Below are 8,100 nucleotides of genomic sequence, written 5' to 3'. Positions count from 1 at the left end.
CAATCAAGCTCCGGCTGCAGGCGTATATGTGTGTGCCAGTTCTTTAACACAGTAGAAATCACAACTTGCTGCATGATCAAAATTCTACATGTGCTACTCCTGAACCCCAATGACTTCCAACGGTGTTAAATTACCCCTTGATCTCAAAGCAGAACAAAACAACAAAATGCCACACCAATAGTGAATACATAAAAACAAACAACTCCTTGGGCCTCAAGGGGAGGCTGATGCACAGGCCACGGCTGCCAGCGTGCAGCTGGGCTTCCCAGGGCAAACAGCAACACACGGTGCATCCATCAGAAGCTGAAAGAGCCCTCAGGGAAGAGAGGCCAACTCAAGGGGCTGAGCACGGGACACCCTTCTTCCTGCCGGGCTGCTTCCCCTCCTCTGGTTTCTTTCTGTCAGTCCTCAGAGAGCAAGGAGATGCTCACAGCCTGTCACCAGCACTTACGGGTTGGCTGAAAGGCCACAGGTTGGGAAGACCAACAAGGAAACGGGGGAAAACCTGCACTGCACCATGTCAAGGGAGAGACGTGAAGCCGACCGCTTCATCGCCCTGCGATTGCCAGCCCGAGCGAGGGACGTTCTGACCAGCTACTGAAAGAGGCAGCACCAGGTTTAGAAAGTTCGCTTCAATTTTATTGCGTACAAGAAGATTTGGCTTCTATTTATTGCCCCGCCCACACCCCAAAATGAAACCCCAGTGCCCAGGATTGCCGCTTAGCAATCAGTCACTCAGCCTCCAGTCAGACCCAAGGAGAAGCCAAACCCCGGGGCTACGTCACCTCCTCCCTCTCCAGTCCCAGCCAGCCCTATTTCAACCTAACCCTACACCAGGCCTGGACCTCAAGAGACACACCCTGAAGGAACGCAGCGTCTCCAGCTCTTGCCATACACCAAGTCCTGCCTATGTGAAGCCCTCATTGCTTCTAACGCAGCACAAGTCCTTCCTGTCCAGTTCACTTCCATCATCTCCACCGTCCATGACAGGGAAAGCACGGCTGTGCCAGTAAACTGGGCTGTTGAGTCAGCAGCTCTTGGTGCCACCTCCGAGGAAGCGTTGCAGGTGGTTCTGCTGTCCTTTGTAGCTTCTTGCTCAAGCCCTCATCGTTGCTTTCTGCTTTCCTTCTCGGCTTTCTTCCTCAGCTGAGTAGCGCTTGCCTTGCCTCGGCAAGCTTGCTGCAAGAGGGAAAAAAGAGGCACTATTTCACTCACGCACGCTGCCAGCACAGTCTGACTTAGAGAGCTGCTCGCAAGATATCCCTGGGCTACGAACCCAAGAACAAGGAAGGACACAAAAGTCACATCTGCATTGTCTGTTACCGCATGCCAAGGAAGAGTCCTCACACTCGAGCACTGCCCCACTTGCAGCTGAGGGGAGGAGGAGCTGGAAAGGACAGGTGGACAGAAAAGAAGGGAAAAGCTGAAGAGGCGAGAATCAACTTCTCCCCGAGGCAGATCACACCTTTGTGGCCACTCTTTTAGGAATGCTCACCATTCCTAATCCTAGCGTTAGCAAGATGAAAATTCACCACCTACCTTTTCACGCTCCTCGCGTACGCACTGAGGGCCGTGCCGTGGCTGTGCTGCACAACACCAGCGACTGAAAGAAAGCACGCAGAGAGCGGATCTGTTGCAGACAGTGCCAGGAGCTGTGCTTGAACAACGCTTACGGTACGGCACTCCTACCTTGCAATGGCCACACTTTGGGAGCTCTGGGACACAGCCACGTGTTGCTCTCCTGAGTCCCAGCTCCATTTCTCAGCCCACTCACGCTCTGCTCCTCCATGTTCTGCAAAGGAAAAGTCCCAAGAGGGAAATTCAGTTCATCGCAGATGTCATCAAACTGTCAGGGCAGTCGCACTCATTGCTCGGGGTGAGCAACCAGCTGCATGCTTACCCAAGGAGCAGCGGTTACTTTTACTTGAGTGTAACAGCCAATGCCTGACTGCAAGTACGAACACTAACCTATGCCTAACTCTAAAATAACAACAGAAACCTATACCTAACTCTAAAATAACAACAAAAACCTATACCTAACTCTAAAATAACAACAAAAACCTATACCTAACCCTAAAGAACAAACAGGAACCTATGCCTAACTCTAAAAAACGAACAGGAACCTATCCCTAACACTAAAACTAAACTGAACACTAACACTAACACTAACTTAACACTACCATCAACAAAAAAGAACATAACAAACACCTAACCTAACAGGGGGAAGATGGAACTGGGGGCCCACAGAACCAGAGGAGCAACAATGTGGAGGAGCAGAAGATGTTAAATAATGCCACCCAGCTAATGCTGGGGGCAGGGGCCGCGCAGCAGGAAAGGAGCCGAGTGCCTGGACCAGCGATGGTGAAGCTGTGACCATGCCAACGCGGGGCCTGGCACGGTGGTGTGGTGCCAGGCCAGCTATGCCGCGGGCGGATCCACGTCCATGGGCTCCTCTGGAGGGGGATCCACCTCCATCGGTTCCTCCGGAGGGGGATCCACCTCCATCGGTTCCTCCGGAGGGGGATCCACCTCCATCGGTTCCTCCGGAGGGGGATCCACCTCCATAGGCTCCACATGGGTGGTGGTCACAGGGCTGGTCCAGGCATGATGGATAATGGCTCTCTTACCCCTCCTCTGCCTGATGGTCATGGCGGGCCCCCTCCTCCTTCTGACTCCTAGGGCCCCCAGCTCCATCCTCCCACCAGAAACTTCAACCCTCGCCCTCTTTGCAGCAGGCATGGCTGTTAACTGCCACAACTGTCAGAGGCATGCGGCAACGGTGACCATGGTGACATGGAGAGGGTTCTAAAATGGCGGCCGCACTGCTGGCACTGGAGTTCCACATAGGATGAGGAGGGGGCTGGAGGGCAGGGCATGGTACGGGAGCTACAAGGTGCTCCCTGTGCCCAGCGGGCAGCCCTTCTCTCTGGCCAGCAAGAGGGCACAGACGAGCCGGCCCCAAGTAAAGGGCCCTCGGCCTCCTTCACCCTCCTTCACCCTCCCCCTTCTTCCACAAGGGAATCTTTTTGGGCTGCCATACTGTTGTGGTTTTGTATTTTTTTCTATTGGTATTTCACATCATAACATCATCTGGAGATCATAGATTGATCAGTCAATCATATTGATCTAGATAAGTCCGTGACACAGACGCAGCACGCAGCAGCTCCTGATGGGGCTCCTGAGCTGAGCACCAACAACGGCAGGCTCCAAAGGGGACCTGACTACGCCTGCCTACTGGGACACACAAGCTCTGCTTTCCATAGTCGCACCCAGCGCCTCTCCTTGTGCGGCACCTCGGCGGATTCAACCCTTACCTACAATTAAGACCTCTGACTGAATTGGAATTCCAGTCACTCTGATTACACCCCACATCCCTGCTGCAGGCCCTCCCACATGCCCACGTGCTGCACCCAGCCACACCGGCTGCCACAGCCCCGCAGCCAGGCGGGGGGTTGGTGCTTCATGATCCTTGAGGTCCCTTCCAACCCAGGTCATTCTGTGATTCTGTGATCAGGTTGAAGGGGCTGGCACTGCCCTGAAGGTGAGCGAGAGAAGTTGGCAAAGGAAGGGTGAGTGGCGGGATCCGAGGAGGGCGTTTTGTGTTTGTGTGCGTGTCTGTTGTTTGCCTGATGTGTTTGTGTGCGTTGTTGTTTCAGGTGTCTGAATGAGGACTCCCTGTGGGAACTGGCAGCAAGCAAAGGAATGGATCGACGGGCCTGGCCGCCGTGTTGGACTGCGGCTGTGGAGCCAACGAAGGTGTGTCCAGTGTCCTTCCTTACATCATTGACTATGTATGAGGTGTACCTATATCTGTGTAACCATTTTACAAGTCAGGGTGCAGGTTTTTGGTGGGGTCCTGACAGTTCCTCAGCTAGAACCCTCTTACCCCTTTGAGACAGGCCGCTTCCGTCTGTAGCTGTCATGCCAGGAGCCAAATAAATTGCCCCATGGTGAAAAACACCAAGACTCCTATGTCTGCACCGACTCTTTAACCATTTGTTTAAGAGGTGGGTTTTTAGGTCCAACTCAGTATCCCTCCCTGCCACTGAAAGTACAGATGCAATAACCACCCGCACACCTGTTCCTTCGATTACCCGCCCCAGTCCCCTGAAATCATCTTTGATAGCCTTCAGGCTTTTTTTACTAACTTCTTCACTGCCAGCCTGAACTATCAGCAGGGGATAGTAGACAGAAGGGCAGATCAGACTGGGAAGTCTCCCAGCAATGTCCCTGACCCGTGCCCAGGGGAGGGAGCACACCTCCCTGCGGGTAGGGTCGGGCCAGCATATAGGGCCTTCCATTCCTCGCCAGTAGGGTTGTGCGCCCATGATGGCAGTAATGAACAAACTGCTGCATCACAAAGATCTTGGCCTGATTAGAAATCTTTGAGTAATGCTGTTACAGCAGACAGAATGTGCTAAGCGCAAGTAGTCTCCTGCACTTCACATCCTTGCTACTTTGTTCTGGGTGTTGTCACTGAGCAGCGTCTAACACAAATTCTGCCCCGGTCAGCTGGCTGCCTGAGCTTGAGCCCTGATGGCAACACTGTGTGCTTACCCAGGAGCAGCGGTTACTTTTACTTGAGTGTAGCAGCCAATGCCTGACTGTAAGTACGAACACTAACCTATGCCTAACTCTAAAATAACAACAGAAACCTATACCTAACCCTAAAGAACAAACAGGAACCTATGCCTAACTCTAAAGAACAAACAGGAACCTATCCCTAACGCTAAAACTAAACTGAACACTAACACTAACCTAACACAACCATCAAAACAAAGAACAGAGCAAACACCTAACTACAACAGGGGGAAGAAGGAACTGGGGGCCCACAGAACCGGAGGAGCAACGAGGTGGAGAAGAAGAAGATGTTAAATAATGCCACCCAGCTCATGCTGGGGGCAGGGGCCACGCAGCAGGAAAGGAGCCGAGTGCCTGGACCAGCGATGGTGAAGCTGTGACCATGCCAACGGTCATGACCATGACCACGGTGGTGTGGTGCCAGGCCAGCTATGCCGCGGGCGGATCCACGTCCATGGGCTCCTCTGGAGGGGGATCCACCTCCATCGGTTCCTCCGGAGGGGGATCCACCTCCATCGGCTCCACATGGGTGGTGGTCACAGGGCTGGTCCAGGCATGATGGAAACGGGCTCCTTTCCCCCTCCTCCATTTGATGGTTATGGCGGGCACCCTCCTCCTCTTCGGTTCTGGGGCCCCCAGCTCCTTCTCCCACTTAAATCCTCACTACATTCCTCTCGCCCTCGCTTCGTGCTGGACATGGCTGCTACCTGCCCAGCACTCTCAGAGGTGAGTGAGTCGGGTGGAGCCGCAGCAACCAAGGTGACAGCTGTGACATGGGGAAGATTCCAAAATGGCACCTGTGCTGCTGGGAGTGGTGTTCCGCATAGGATGAGGAGGGGGCTGGAGGGCAGGGCACGGCACGGGAGCTACAAGGCACTCCCTGTGTCCAGCGGGCAGCCCTTCTCTCCGGCCAGCAAGAGGGCACAGAGAGCTGGCCCCGAGAAAAGGGCCCTCGGCCTCCTTCACCCTCCCCCTCCTTTCATAAGGGAATCCCCACTTTGGGCTGGGCACCCACATGGAATCATTGAAACTACAACCTACTACTTTGCTTCTACAGCAAGACTATTGTACTGAAATACTACTGTACTTAAAAGCACCTGCAATCACACTACACTCATTTTTAATATTAAACTCTCAAACTTTCATAGCAAATAATAACATCCGCTCACAAAGAAAATGTGGAGAGGCCACAAAAGAGAAATACCACTCATGAAAACATTTGTATTTAGACATTCAAACTAACAACGTACTTTGTCTTTACCTAACCGTACCATTCTGTGCTAGAAATACGATGTTTTGCTGTAGAGTATAACTTGGAGAACCCAAAAGCAGCTAAAACCTGCTCCACTCAGTAATTTGACCATCCGCTGATATTTGGTTCTTTTCTCCCTTGCTTTCTAGTTGCTCACTCTTTAGACACACGCAAATCACATTGTCAAGGACTACAAAAACACTGTTAGCCAAAAAATTTATGCTGGCAGAATCTTAACGTTAGAAACGTGTAAATTGGTTGCAAAGAAGAAAGTGAAGACCAACACAGTAACCAAATACTAACTGATACATAAGGCTTCTCTCACACATCCTGAAAACAGAACCGCCAGCCTTAATGAACTTTGCTCTTCAGACACTGACTGAAATGCAAGTATTACCTTGTCATGGTTTAATAATTTTGTAATTTTGCTATCAGTATTCCACATCATAACATCATATAAAGCATGAATAGTTTTACTGAATCTGCAACTTACAGAAGAAGACTACATCTCCCAGAGAACAACACGAGGTCACGGGACCTGGACACTATATTAACTCTGTCGCAGGCTAGACTGACGTCTTTCGAGTTCTGGCGTTCAGGGGAGTGTGTGGGAGCCTTCACCGTTTCGCCTAGATTTACAGTAGGCCTCTCGGTTTCGGGACTCATTCTCTCTCCTATTTTGCTTGATTCGTTAGCTCAATTTTCAATTATATTGTATTATACTGTGTTATCCTGTATTTCGATATAGTAATTTAGTAAATAAGTGTGCCTCCTTAGATTGTTGCTGCTGTTTTCTTTTCCTAATTAACTTTTTTTCCTTTCGGCCTAGGGCCCCTGCTGGGCCCACAGTCCCTGTCACGGACGCAGGTGGATTTTTAGTTTAAACCGTGACATACCTGTAGCAGCCTGGATCTGGCAATAGTCAAAGAATCCTTTACGTCCAGCCCCTTAGCATCAAAAGACCACAGATACTGCTGGGGCAGAATTTCATTGAAGCCTTCAAAAGAAGCTTGTGTCTGTTCCTCAGTGCCTCGGGAAAGTCTCCATTCTGCTACCAGCCTGGAAAAGACACAGAAGGATCATTTAAAACAGGCTACGCTAACCCAAGTTCATCTTTGTTAGTTTGTTTTGAAATGAACCGTAAGCTGTGTTAAGAAAAATGATGGAAAGTGCTGGGGATAGAGCACTGTGTAACTGTATTCTAATTGTATTCCCAACCTTCACCCTGCGCAAACAATTTTAAGTTAAAACCCTATGTTTCCAACCACTCAACTGCAGAAAGCATTTTAGGCTCCAGCAGAAGGCAGCATCTACTCACTGATGATATTAATGAGAGCACAGGAGTCCCTTGCTGTTCGGAGGAAGAAAAAAATGCAGAGCTGTGTTCATCTAATATGTTCCATATTTGTTTCTGTCAATCACGAAACTTTGCTCTGTGGTAGAAACTCCACTCTCCATTAAGAAAAGGGAGAAAAGCAGGCAGGAGACCCAAAGAACCTGAACCCAGGGAGAAGCAGATATTATGCTGAATTCAAGCCTAACCTGTCAGGAGAACTGGAATCGAAAGGAGAGAACGCAACACAGGACACAGAGTGTGACAAAAGAACATTGCTTAAGCTGCAATCTGAGCTCTGCCCGGCTTCCTCAAAACCAGAAGAGAACGGTCTTCTGCAGGTACTCCCTCCTCTCCATCCCAGTGAGTATTTGGCACAACTGCCAATGCCAATACGTTCCTTCTGCAAATGTCACCGTTTCTGTGAAACCTTTCCAGATGACTCGTGACTAAAGCAATTTCTACTCCCTCATTCCTCAAAACCTTCCCACACAAAAGCCTTCACAGATCAGATGGTAAGAAAGAGGGAATTCTACGGCCACAGCAATAAAGCGCGCAGAAAGCCCATCTGTTGCAGACAGAGGAGTGAGCCGTGCTTAACCAACACTGCTTCAGCGCACGCTTACAGTAAGGCACACCTACCTTGCGCTGGCCACGCACGAAGCTCGTGACGCAGCTCCAGGCGGCTCTCCTGGGGCCCAGCTTCATTTCACGGCCACTCACGCTCTGCTGCTGGACATTCTGCAACGGAAAAGCCACCGGATGCAAATCCCATCCCTCGCAGATGGCATCAGACCTCCGCTCTCATGGCAGTCACCACCGCCCTGCCCTGGGCAGCGCTTCCACTGCCCTTGCTCCTGCCACAAGACACCAACGTCTGCTTCTAACGCGGCTCCACCATGGGATCCTGTATGCAATAGAAAAACACACGGAG

The 8,100-nt window shown here is 51.0% G+C and overlaps 1 long non-coding RNA gene across 1 annotated transcript; it reads right to left on the bottom strand.

Annotated features, from left to right (window-relative positions):
- Positions 1–617: 617 nt before the first annotated feature.
- Positions 618–8,073, bottom strand: LOC146757779 (uncharacterized). The gene is made up of 4 exons (XR_014935913.1): positions 7,809–8,073; positions 6,730–6,892; positions 1,540–1,792; positions 618–1,179 (listed from the first exon to the last, which is right to left on the bottom strand). It is a non-coding gene; the product is annotated as an uncharacterized LOC146757779 (long non-coding RNA).
- Between the last annotated feature and the right edge of the window lie 27 nt (positions 8,074–8,100).

This window comes from Coturnix japonica, chromosome 19 (assembly GCF_054131305.1).
Source record: "Coturnix japonica strain WE chromosome 19, WE-NBRP24, whole genome shotgun sequence".
Classification (NCBI taxonomy): domain Eukaryota; kingdom Metazoa; phylum Chordata; class Aves; order Galliformes; family Phasianidae; genus Coturnix; species Coturnix japonica.
The sequence above is the reverse complement of the archived record's forward strand: the minus strand, read 5'-3'. Positions and strand labels throughout refer to the sequence as shown.